The sequence below is a fragment of the Corvus hawaiiensis genome, chromosome 4 (genome assembly GCF_020740725.1).
Source record: "Corvus hawaiiensis isolate bCorHaw1 chromosome 4, bCorHaw1.pri.cur, whole genome shotgun sequence".
Taxonomy (NCBI): domain Eukaryota; kingdom Metazoa; phylum Chordata; class Aves; order Passeriformes; family Corvidae; genus Corvus; species Corvus hawaiiensis.
In genome coordinates, this window is record NC_063216.1 from 47,246,596 (window position 1) to 47,260,778 (window position 14,183).

The following is a 14,183-nucleotide window of genomic DNA, read 5'->3' on the forward strand; positions in this document are numbered from 1 at the left end:
GGACAGCCACCTACACCACATTTGTGAATTTGTGGAGGGGCAAAAGAGGGCTTTGGTTTCCCCTGCCCAGTGGTCTATGGTGAGCTTACAGCCACTGGTGGCTGTGTGAACTTCCTTTTCAGTTTGGACCTGCATGAGACACAGAGCTTGACATATTAGAATGGATACAATGAGTGTATTTTCTATGTAGTGTTCACACATACAGTTAGGAAAAAAGGTAATTTCACTTTTTGTTGAGAAATCTGATGGGAACCCTTATAGAGCTAATTTTACTAGCCGAATTGGCTTTGTGAATTCCAAGTGGAACAAAAGGTCAATTACTAGTGCCACCACTGCTGCTTTTGTTCTCTATCCTTTTTTTTACTGTATGGAAGTTGGTAATTTTTAAATAATGCTGGAATTGCAAGCCTTTTTGAAAAAGTTCAGTAAAAAACCCAAGAAAGCAGAAATAACTGTAGACTAAAGTTAAACAAGACAAAGCAGGGCTTCTGTAAGGTAAACGTGAGGGGAAGATACAGGAACAAAAATTCAGTACTTAACAAAGCTGGGGGAACCCAAGAAAGCATGAGTTGAATGATGGACAGAAGCAGATAAGAATATACATTTTTTTAAAGAGAGAACGAAAATGCAGGATAAATTTGACAGACTGAGAGGTGGAGAAATAGCATGTAGTTAAGATACCCATTTCTGTCACAGACATAAAACAATGACTGCGCTGTAGATTTGAATCATATTCCTAATCCAGTCTGTGCATCGCCTGTCTCATTCACAGAGGCTGAACATAACCACGTTAAACTCTTGTTTCAGCTAGATGGAATTGAAATTACTAGCTATTGTTGCAATAACACACTTTTGTTGACATAAGAAAAAAGCCAACATTTAAAAATGTGTTGGTTTTCTGTTCAGTCAATTTAATTAGACTGTTACCTTTTTTCTACATTTTTAGTAGTTAGTATTACCAAAATTATCTTTCATATGAGAGAAAAAGACTCTTGAAAAAGGAATGGATAATTTTTAAATGTGTATAAAGCTACACGCTCAGTTTTTCTTTTACCTTCTTGCCTTCATGTACTAAGTCTAGGATCAGGCATCCTGGACAAGTTAAGTCAGAAAGACTGTAGATCTAAATATAGGGGAATGATGATAGAGAAAAATTCAGTGAGATTAACAAAGGGTGTCCCAGAAGTATTCCTAATTTAATGACAATGGAAGAAGAACCAGTGTCTTCCAATTTATCCAATTTTGAATTTTTAAAATATTGGCTAGCATTCCTTTTTATTTTTAATTTCCTGAGGAATGACTTCTAATTACAGTAGGCAAAGAATTAAAAGAAATATATGCAAATATGCTATATAGAAATATTAAAATTATGTTTTGCAATAACAAATGCAGTTAATAAATTGTATTCCTATTACTCCTAATCATGTGTTTTACATACTCTTAAATATATGTTAAAGTCGAAAGGCCCAGGACTTGAAATAAGAATGTCTGAAAAATAAGCTTTTTTTATGATCTGATCAGATATTAATGTAAGCAATAATTAGCCATTTTCCACAAGATGGAATTACTTCCCATTTCCTTAATTCAATGTTTTTTTCTGCACAAAAACCCACCCTATTTTAGATTGCTACAAATTAGTTAGCATTTGTATGTGTCTTCAAAAATGTTTTTCCTTTAGGAATTTTAAACATAGAAACTAATTTCAAAGGTGTGATGGTTTTAGCCGTGGTTGTCTGATATGTCAAAGCTGTTGTCAATTCCTGTGTTTGATTTGCACATCAGAATGGATCCAAATTTTCTCTTGTGTGGTTGCTAAATGAACTGTTGGGTTTTGAAGGCAAGAGATAAAATTAAGTGCATTAATTGTGCACAAAGTGTGTCAACAATGTGATGCAAGAGCCATGGTTTTAAAAGGATGATTCATAACGTAGGCTTTAAGCACTAGGTGTTGGAGATATATGAAATCTCAACACAATGTAGAAGTTAGGTTTTGTAAGATTTGCACTTTGTGGGCTAAAAATAATGGGTGCTTAAGTGGAAGGAGATAATGGTGAGATTTATAGCAGGACCTAATACAGCCAATGGACAAGTTGCAGAACTAAATGTTGTTGGCACAAGTAAACTTGTTTCAGCATATTTTTACTGTTTGGCTATCTAAAGTATGAATAAATGCACATTCAATTCATTAACTAAGTATCACTGGAATCCTACAGAACATGCAGCAATGTACCAAATGCATTAGAACAACTGCCATTAAGGAAATATATCATTGAAGGTATATTGTTTTTTATACGTGGCACTCAGAATTACATAAAGGTGTATTTCAATACTATACATTTTAGATATGTGGTTTCTGCTTTGCTTTTCTAAACCTTCTTTAGAATAAAACATTACTGTTACTATGGAATCTGGTTAGACTTACTGTAACCTGAAAATATATGCAGACAGTCTTGTAAAGCAAAAGCCTTTCGAAGTAGAGCGTCAGCGCATCTGTAAAAGGAAAAATAAGACATTTTGACTGAGGAATAAATATTTTGATCAAAGTATCTCAAACACAGAGAAGTTTTAGACATTTGAAAAATTCTTGAGTTGCTGCTCTGGCATTCCAGAAGAAGCTGCAGGAGCTTTTGGTGATTAGAGAATTTTTCAGAGAGTAAGTAAAAAAGGAAACTTGTTTCTATGAATGACAGTGTTGTCCTTTGCTGGGTGTATGCAGGAGTGTAGTGAGAGGAAACAATGGCAAATTGTGGTACATACATACAATCCAGTCATCCCGGAACCTGTTGCACAAAAAGCCTCTTTCACCTTCTGCAATGGGATCAATCTGCCTCTTGTAATAGTACATGGGAAAGTGATTTCCACTTCCAGCCTAGTGGGAAATGCAACAATCAGTGATGGTGGTGAACAGGGGTTTGGTTGGCAAATGTGGGGTTTGGAGTTCAGGTTCACCGGTGCTTTAGGGATAATGAACTTTAATACTGTCACTCCTTCCTGCATGAGCAAGACACCTTTAAACAGGGGCTTGGACTCTAATTGCCACAGTGTACTTAGGAAGAACTAAGTCTCGGGTATTTCCTGCAGTGCACATGGCTGATCCAGACTGAAAGCAGATCCAAGGCACAGGACTTAGGATTCAGGGGGAGAAAGAGGGGGTGGGAATGGGAAAGTCTGTGTCTGAGAATGTTATTATGTGTATAGCTAGACTCGTTGGTATATATCAACAGGAGTGTTTAGGCACCTGTTTTATTCCTTTACCTTGTTGACTTTGTAGCTTTAACCCCAGTCTTCATCTAAACCTTGTGCTTGGGACAAAGTGTATTCTGCTCTCTGCTTCAGACTGCAAAAAATTTGTGTTCCATTTTGTTGTTTTTGCTAGCTGACACTAGAATAAATACAAATTTTTTAATGGACCACATTAGCAATGGAAATATAGATATGCTTTTCTTATTATTTTGGAGTTTGATATAAATACTGTAGATGATTCAAGATTTCACTTGAAAGAAGCAGCCTGAAATACTTCAGGGGATGGTCAGTCAGTATAGGTTCAGATATTGACAAAATTATTTTACTGTTGACATTTGGAGTGCCCTTCAACCTATAATGTATTAAAAAAAAAAAAAAATCACTGATTGTCAGTCAACCCTGTAAAATTAAAGTATTACCTTTTGAATTTACAAGGATTTTGAACAAATGCATAAAACATCTTGTAATTTTTTGTCTTTTTCTTTTTTTTTTCCTGAGGTAATGGTGAAGCAGAAGTGGTTTCAGAGAGCTCTGGGTCAGAGCTACCATGCCCCTCAGGCTCTGGTGTTGCTCTCGTTTGCCCCATGCCTCCCTGTCCTTCCCACTCCATCTCCCTGCATCTAAATACAAGTGTGCTGGAGCAGGACAGTTGCTGGAGAGGCCTGGCCTTTGCACCAGTGGTGGGACCTGGTTTTTGAAGTGGACAAAAGTCAGAGTCACAGCACACTGTTATCACTGTCCTGCAGCTTTTGTGCTCATACTTATGTTTTTTATTTTACAGTTCATATTTGCATATGAAGGGACACAGTTTTCTGCATTTTAGAGAACTTCCCTGGATTGTATTGCAGTGCAAGAGAGACTAGTACTTTGGCCGAAGCGGTTGGCTGTGCACAACGGAGGTGTGCTGTTCTTGCAGACCACAGGACCCACCAGTGTGATATAGACCACTGTGGTGAAGTTTTGCTGGATAATTTTTTTACCTCTTGAGATGTCATTTTCAGTGCATTAACCTTGTGGGCCTCACAGAAACTCTCCTCACCCTTTCTGTTTGGGGTGATCTATGTGAATATATAGGGAAATACCCGGTGTGAAAAGGTGCTTGAAGCTAGAAGCAATTAAACTGAGGATGAGACTGTGGTCTCTTTAAACCAAATGTGTGTTCAGCCTTTTGTCATCCACACTTCTGCATCCAGGTCCTTTTGGTAGAATCCTGTATGGCTTTATTTTTTTCTGAGAAAATGGTGAATTTCCATCTCCCCAGCCATTTGCACCTTTTATTGATTCAAGCAGGAATACTGGAATAGGATCCTCCACGATCTGCTGAGGACAGACACACAAACTTCAACTAGATTTAGCTACATCCAACAGCCTACAGAATTAAAGTAATTTGCTTGGTGTAACCCAGTGTTGCTTTTATTCAAGAAAACATCTGAAGGTCTGGATTTCCATACACTAGAACACCACTATACTCGTGTGCTTTCAGTTTGGACTGGATGAGATAGCTTAACTTACTACACTCCTAGAAACAAAACCATTTTTCTTGACCATTTGTTCTTCCCTCCTAATCCGTGACAGCCCAAGAGTCCTTAGTTTCAGTTTTTGCTGGAAAGCCTGTTTCCATCATTTCTTGTCCACCTGTTTGTCTCTTTGAAGGCTGATAATGGCAAGTGGGAAACCTGCTTTTATGCTCTTGAGACAATTCAATTAAGCTGGTTTGAATTTTCTTTAGAATAAGCAGGATGTGCATTTGAAGACTAGTGTAAGTACTTTAAAAATATTGTCTCGTTAAAACTATGGCATTAAAATTTCATATATTCTGTTAGTGGTTCTGATTGATTCAGATGTCTCCATAAATTGACTCATTGGCCTAAAAAGGTATAATGAGAGTATGCGTTGCCCTTGATAATACAGGAGAGGAGTTAAAATGAAGAACAAGCTTACCATCACAGACAGAACTTGCACTGGGACAGGGAGGTCAGAGTGGAGGTGAGCTGAATAAGCACGAGCTGTGACACTGTGGAGGGAGGTGAAGGGAAGGCTTGTATTGGCTTGTGTTGTGTGGACATTACATTATTTAAAAAAATCACTGAAGTGCATGACCAACACACCCAAATTTAACTCCAGAAAATTAATAAGGTTTATGGACTTTGGTTTTGAGCAATTGTCGTCATCATTCTTGAGCTTGTTTACACAAAGAGTAAATTGGCTTGCACTTACCTATATGTGCAATTTCCAGGCGTACCATTAAGAAATTTTGCTTGCTATGACTCCCACAACTGCATTAGTAACTGTACAGTTGTGTTACCAGACACTGAAATGGCTCTGAATCTGTCTGACGAGGATGATATTTTAAATGTGAAAGTGATAAAATTTAACATTTCTGTTTAGCTGTTTAGCCACAAGACTCTTTAGCTACATTCTAAATTTTCACAGAACTGATCCATTTCTGTAAAAACAGCTCAAAAGGGATCATTATTATAGATGAATATAGATGAGTCCACATGACTATTATTTATGCTTCATACAAATTCTATTTAATTTTAAAAATCTGTTGCTATATTTTTATGATGCAATATAATCTCAGGTCAGGAAGGATAAGTAACCATTATAATGCAACAAAAAACAGCTTCACAATACAAATATATTAATTTAAGAGTGTTAATTTAAACAATAGCTAGTAAAATCAAACTAATTTTATGTACATATTAAGAGCTAGACTAATCAAAGCTTAAAATTATGAAAGAATAATAAAACAAAACTCATTAATTTGGCATAGTAAAAACATGTGCTCAAAAGAGCTGGAATAAGCACAAGCTTACATTAAGAGAAAAGTGCTGAGCGTTTAATCTTATTCTTGCTGGGATCATTGTAGAAATTCAGAGTAACTTCAGCTGGGAAGTCACAGGACACCAGTAGAAGGCAAATTGCTCTCTTTCACTGTTACCAATGATGCCTGTTTAGTTTTGCTGGAGGGGTGTGGAAATGATGTCCAGGATGGCATTTCATGCTACTTTCTCTCTTCTGGAAAGAAGGGAGAAACAAGGGAGAAGAGGTAACCTACTAACATGCGGTCACAGGAACAGGGTTTCAAAACAGAGATTGATGGTCAGTCAGACACATTTATGTATATTTCATAAATTCATAGTCTGGTAGAAAAATGAGGAATCATCAGAATACTTAATGGAACATTTAAATTGCCTGTGAATTTTCAGGTGTTTAAGTAATTCTAGCAGAGTTAAACTATAAAATAAACGGCCTCATTAATCTGAGTCTGTAATAGATTAAGCTGTCCTTGCATTTTCTTTTGCTAGGTTTCCTACAGAAGAAAGCCTTGTGCACTTTGGAGCCCCATGTGATTTCAACAAAATTTGAGAGGTGGGTAGTAGTCTTAAATTTATTCAATTTCAGTAAGGAAGGATGCCTGGGAAGAAAAGAGAAAAGCCACAGAAAGATGTTTCAGCATCTCTCTGAAAACCTGTCCCTTGGGATCACCATTACACAAAAAAGCAAAGATTTGAAGTTTCACAGCATAGGAAAAGCTTCAATAAACCATGAGGTAAAATCCATAAAAAATGAGACTTCATTAGTTCCAGAGCTCACAGAACTTGTTATTATTCAGCTTGTTTAGCAACTTCAAATTTTAGACAACTCTTTTTCTTGCATATGTCATGTGAAGCTTAACAGGGTATTGGATCTTCTGTATATGTGTGAGGCTCCAATGAAAACAAAAAAACCCCAAGCCAGTATTCCCTTAATGATTTTCTTTCTGTATGGTTATGCATATATGTGCCAGGAGAGAAGGAGTGGAGAAGGCAGGCAAGGGAAGCATGAAGGGACAGAAATGTGATTTTTCAGGAATTGGTGAGGCGGTGTGTATCTGCGTTCTGCCTTCTGACATCTGCTGGCGAAACCTCTCCATTGCAATGCTTGCTCTGAATTTTTCAGGAATCCCGCCCCCAGAACTCTATGGGCTTCTCTGACATTTATGGGCGCTTGATGGCAGTGAAAGCCAGGGCACTTGTGGATAAGGGGGTTGCTCTGGGGGCTGTCAGGAGCAACAGATATGCCATGAAGCTTAAAGTGGGAGGAAAACAAAGAAGATTTATATAGTGGGTTTATCATGCTAGCAGCAGCGTCTCTCTGCATCTCTGGCTATGCCTTCTGTGTAGAGCAGAGACATCTGAGATACCTCTGAACTGCTTGGAAAAGCAAGTTTTTCCACACCAAGCTCTAAGCACTGAACATGCTACCAATTGCCAAATCCCAGCACACCTGCCTGACACTGCAGCTACTATGGATCTGTGTCCCCCGACCACAAGTAAAAGTGCTAATTTTGCTCATTGTGAATACTGAATTTCAGGACCACAGTGCATACAGACATGACTGGTCCTAGAATATATTTTTAGAAGAAAACTATACATGATTAATCATTGGTCAGAACAAAAATGTCAAAATTATTCTCATGACCATAAAAGATACATGCCCAAGGATCTAGACCTCCCTCACTGCTTATCATCCTTACATTGTATTTGGGCTGGGTTTCAGAAAATGATAATTATGTACATCCAAGATCAATCCAAGATGCTTATGCTATGTTTACGATGCCCTGTGGGTGACAAAGATATGGAAATTTAAACTGACTTGCTATGTGAGGCAATCTGGCAGGTGGTGGAGTTCTGCAGCTTGGCCGGAAGTGAGGCACTCAGTCCCTCAGGGCAAATGTTTTGGCATGATGATGAATGCCGGGCAGGGCATGCATGTGCAGGAGTCAGGTGGTGTCATTTATGTTCATCCACAAGTTTAGCATGGGTAACAAGAAACTAATTTCACTTTTGTCAGGTGATGGTGGGCTTAAGTCTAACACTGAGAGAGGCGCACATGAAGTCTTCTGAGCATCCCCATGGCATCACAGTGCCCTGCCCCCATGCAGTCCAAGCTCTGAAAAGGCTGTCTACTACTACCTTCAAAGGAATCAGTCAATGAGAGCCATAAAAGCAGAAAAATTCAAAGGCGCACATCCTTCAGCTTTTCCTGCTGTGTGTGTGATGAAGGAGGAAAGGCTTGAGATGGAAGGCAAAGCTCAGTCAGTCCGACTTCCTAGCCCTGCACATCCTAAGATCTAAGTGGCTCTAATTCTCTCTAGGTATATATAATTTTCTGCCATATTTACACAAGAGAAATTACTTATAATCAGACCATTAACTATGTAGTCCATTAGCTCCACATTTGTAATCTCATTGAAAGGTATAGCAACTCTAAATAGATAATGTAACCTTTTATATATAAGGACTGTTTTTTTTTCATTCTGTACTAATCAGAGGCATTTTTTTTCATGCTGAATTAATAGCTGATTGTCTTCAGCCAAGCTAAAATGCTCTTTAGTTCTCTTCTTTCAAAAAAAAAAAAGGTTTCCTTTTGGTTATGCATTTGAAAATATCTTGAAATCTGCAATTCAGAACATTAAAAAATTGTCATATTCTATTTATGTTTTGATCCCATCCTGCTCTCCACTGCCCACTTCCACCCCTCAGGGTTTGGAATAAATATGGTAATATTCTAAATACTACTACTTCTTCTGCTCTTGACTCTTGAAAAGCTCTAATTTTGCCCGCACTCAGTATGCAGAAAGATGATACCAAAATACATCTTTTTGCCTTACTATTAAAACATCATAAAATGCAAAGTCTTCAGCAACCTTTAGGCCATCTTGTAATGTTTTTTAATGCACATACACAAGCCTGAATGCAATTTTATTTTTTCTTCCTTTATTAAAACATAGGTGGTTAAAACTTAGAGGATAAAAGACTTAAAATCAGAAAGAAATACTGGGAAACTGAACAACTTATTCCTATTTAATAATTGAATGCACTGTACCTTTCACTAAACTTACTTTCTGAAATTTTGATGATACTGTTTAAAAAGTGACGTGTAACTATTAAACAGGGGAAAAATAACCCAGGTGACCTTTTGTTTTTCAGCAAACAACACATCTGACAATGCCTTAGTTTATCTCCAGCCTGGAAGGAACAGGGTTACTGGGCTAATAAGACTTGACAACTTTTTAACCAGAAAGTGTGATGCCTGTTTTTAAAACAACACCACACGGATTAGAAAATGCTGCATCGTGAGATAATAAATGGCACCATGAATGTCTACAGTGAAGTCTAATCCTTCTTGTAGATGAGTTCACAAGTCTGCCAACACATGTTGCCCTTGTTTGAGACAAAAATAAGTATGATTTGTTTTGTGAAATCACATTGAATTTACTTTCCTACTTACTACTATTGGTCTGCCTAACCTCCTGTTTTCTCAAGGTCTCCTTTAAAATAATTTAATTATGTAAACATAATTCATGAAAATAATTCAATACATATTTTTGGGAATAATTATATTTATTTTAAAATTGAATGAAAAATTTCACTAGGTAAGAAGGTCTGCTTTGTTTCCTATTTTGTCTATAATGTAATCTTTAATGTAAAGTTGAAACAGAACATACTTACAACCAAGGATAAAACATTGATTCATTTTGGAGTTCTTTGTAGCATGACTTCAGGAGTTGGTGCTTTTTGATACACAGGAAAATAGTAACTATCACGTAGTACCAGATTAAGAAAAATGCATGCATGAATGGCCTCTGTAATATAATAACCCAAATTTAGGCCAAATGTATGTGAACGCTTTTGGTCCTGATTTTATTAGTTTTTCTTTCTCTGAATTCCTGATTTAGTAATTGTTTCTATTTGGTGTTCTAACTCCCACAGATGCAGATGGAGGGATACTTGGTTGTTTTTTTAAAGAAAAACGGGAAAATGGCTGATATTGCCTTCTGGAATAGTTTGAGGCTTTTCCCAAACATGTGAATAATACTTACTCTATCTCAAATAAGAAGATGACACTACACTTAATATTCTTTTCATTTACAACTTTGCTGTGCAATAAAGCCCCATAGGCACCCCCAAGTATTTGGCCCATGGACTCTTCCTTTTGGTGTAATAAAGCTCAGACCTGTTACTTATGAAATACTTAATATAGCCAAGTCAATAATTTGTTAAAAAGAAAGTTTAAGACTAAATGCAAAAGGTGAATTGGCCAAGTGTTGTTCAACATTTGATCTGAATTCTTCAGGTGTTCTTTTTTTCTGCTTTTCACAGCAATTACAGTCTAGATTCAAAAAGAAATGTAGAAGCCATGGCATGAAATACTGCAACACCTGACTTCTTTGTACGTGCTTCACCCAGCCCAAGATTCAGAAGCTATGCCTGGCAGCATAGGGTCTCAAATGCATAGAGAAAGTAAGGTGCCTTATGATGATATATAAAAGATCTAAAAAGCTCAGTAGTGACTTGTCAGGAGGTTAGCATATGAGAAATGAGGAGTGCAGGCTTTTAAATCTTTCCCCTTTATGGAGCTTGGGTGCTTTACAAAGTATTAGGAAGAAGCATCTTTATATTTCAAAATAGCTACAGTTCTCACAGTCTGGGGGATTTTACTCTTTTTGATGAAATAGCGTAAGACCTGATCATATGATATTCCATGGGGTAATTCAGACAAACAGCCTTCATCTCAGGGTTTCTTTGTGAGTTTGGGGGAGCCAAGTATCACCCCTGATAGGAGATGATCAATAGGGACTAACTAAGCAAAGTGGACATGCAGTAGTCTGTGGGACCAGGTGTGTCCAAAAGCCCTGAGGGAGTGGGCTGATGTCATTATGGGACCACTCTCTAACATCTGCAAATGATCATGGTGACAGGAGGAAGTCCCAAATAATTGGAAAATAGTAAATATGTCCAATTTCAGTAAGTCAAGAGTGAGAATGTGGGGAACTAGAGGTCATTTTGCAAGAAGATTATGGAGAAAATTCTCCTGGAAGTAATTTCCACACACATGAAGGGCAAGAAGGTAATTTGGAATAGCCAATATGGATTTACTAGAGTCAAATTCTGCCTGACCAACATAATTGCCTTCTACAGTGAAATGGCTGGCTGGCTGGGGAAGGGAAGCTGTCAGTTCTCTGGAGGGCTGCTCAGAAGGCTCAAAACAGGCTGGAGAATTGAGCTTGCAGAAATCTCATGAAGTTCAAAGACAATGCAAGTCCAGCACCTGGGACAGAATAACCCCATGCAACAGTACAAGCTTGGCACTACCTAGAAAACATTGTTGCAGAAAAATGCCTGGAGATGCTGGTGAACAAGTTGAACATGAGTCAGCCATATGTCATAGCAGTGGTGAAGGCATGACATATGAGAAAACTGGTAGCTATGTTTGCTCAGGCCCTTGAAAGAAGGGAAAAGGGAGAAATAACTGCTGTACTCAACTACATGTGGCTGGTTACAGGGAAAATGGAGCCAGAGGCTGCTTGGAAGTACACAGCAAGGGGTTGAGAGGCAACTGACACAGAAGGCAGAAAGAGAAATTCAGAGAAATTTGTTTGAATGTAAGGAAGGAAAACCTTTCCAGTGAGGGAGGTCAAAGGCTGGAAAAGGGACAAAGACAGTGGTAGGCACAATCTCTGTCCTTGGAGGTATCTGAAACCACTGGAGACAGCCCTGAGCAACCTGATTTAACTTTGAAGTCAGCCCATGCATGACTGGGATTTGGATCTTCAGCCCAACCAGACTTCCAGAAATCCCTTTCAACCCATTTTTTCCCTGATTCCCAGCCTTCTCTCCTCTTGAATGAAAGCAAGAAAGTCTTGCTCCCAAAATTACATTGAATATACATGTATCTGTGGGTTGTTTTTTCTCGTTGTTGTTTTTGTGTTTCCCCACTCTGGAAGATGTCATTACTCTGTAAGCAGCATTTATGTTAGCATGCATAAGCATACATTTGATTTATATCTTAGGAGAATGGTTTTAAATGGTAAAACCCCCCCAAACTATAGTGCTTATCTGCATAACTTATGTGTTGTAGAAAAGAAAGACTGGTTACTTCCATTATTTTTTTTGCAGTCAGTTTTTCCATTTTATGTGGAAATCAATGATGATTGCAGCATGCTAGTCAAAAACCTTTTTTCCTTCAAAATGCAACAAGCAGCATGAATTTAGTAAATGCCTGTGGGAGACTTATTAAAGAACTCCAGAATAACTTTGCTCCATTGCTTTTTCATTTCCATCAGCTTTTCAGGAGTCAATTAGTTTTATTTTTGTATGTGAACATCTGGAATGTAGCAGAGCATTTAAAGAACCTAAATTTGGTGGACCAGATTCTCACCTGTGATAAAAACATGACTGTGTGTCTGTGTATCTGTACACACATTGTAAAGGGGAGTTGTAGGCACTGTTGGGCTGCCTCAGCTCACACAGTGTCAGGATGAGAACCACAAATAGTTTACAGCAGCTGACATTTGAGATCCTTGCTTCCTCCTCCCCAGCTTTATGGGATGGCAATAAAGGAATTCTGTAGGATGCCACTGTACATCAGGCTCTACGTCACTATTTATCTCCTTACACTGAGGTATTCCAGGTGACAGGTGTGGTCTGAACTGCTGCTTATTTTAGTATGTGAAGCTCAATATTAATATAGTTGGAAGACCCAACCAAAATCCTAATCTTTAGGCACAAAATGAGAAGCCAAGAACCTAACTGCTAAAATGAAAAGCAGTGCCAAAACTGGCACTTTCAGTTAATTTAGATTAGTAGCATGGTCAGTGGTGGGAGGGGAGGAGTCTCTTTAGAAAGATGAAGGAGCAAAATTTTTGGTAGACATTACTGAATAGTACTGATGTTGATGTCAAGTCTTAGAGACTAAATCTACATGTGGCTATCAAAATATAAATTTTCCCTTTTTTTCTATTTAGCAGCTCAGAACGTGCATGCTTCTGAGTAAAATCAGTGTTTAAAAGATATACACACCAGATCCACATATAACTAGTCAGAAACAAGTTTTTACTTTCCTGATTTTTATGCTGTGCTGTTCACCTTGAAATGGAAATGCTGAAGTTGTTCCAAATACTACACCTGTTGCAAATGCCAGTGACCATTTTCATGTTTTATGCTTGTTTTTTAGCATGTGGAAGAGCCCTACAAATTGATGAAAAGTAAGAAAAAGAGACACTAACTCAAAAATGAAACAAGCTGAAGGAATAAAGCGAGAACATTCATGTAATAATTGTGGTTCATAACTGTATTGTGTTCTAAGGCCACAGTATTCCGCTGGGGATTTTCCAGTCAGAAAGATATAAAACAGGCTGTGCAAGACAAAGACTGCCAATCTGGTGTTTCCAGAAAATGGTAAATCTATCATATCGTACATGTGCAGCATGTACAAAGGCACCTTTGGAGATGAGTCAGACTTACCAAGTAAGCATCTGTAAAACCAGCTGCACTCTATAGGTGCAACAGATCGTTTTGGTTCTTCCCAGGAGTGTTGCGTACTGTGAAAGCAAGCAGAGGAGCTTTCTGAAAGCATGTCTTTCAGCACATACTTTCATATGCATGGTGTCACACAAGCTGTGTGTGAGTGCTGCAGATTTGTTCAGATTTTCAGATGTTGAACAAAGAGATGTGGAACTATTCATGCACAGCAGCATCATGATGTAAACAAACATTTTTCAGTATTTTCACAGACAAAATTCTTGGGTTTCAAAACAGGTCAGTTTACTTACTGCTTTGTCTGCTACTTTTTCTTTGGTTGTTGCATGGGACTTGTTTGTTTTAACATGATGATAAGAGTTCTGTGTCTTCAGATGTGTTTACCCGATTTCTGCAACAGCAGGACACCAATATGAAACTACCAAGTATCTTCTGGTCTTACAATATGCAGTCAACTGGAGTGTAATGATACATGCAGGTAAAAGAGACATACGTGCTCCTATAGTAACAAGGCATTTGCCACATCTAAAGTGCAACAGCTGCTGTAGTTGCATTTTAGTTGCTGTAGTTGGATTCTTTGTGTGCTTTCACTGCTTCTAACCCAGTAGCAATACTTGTGGTCCTACACTG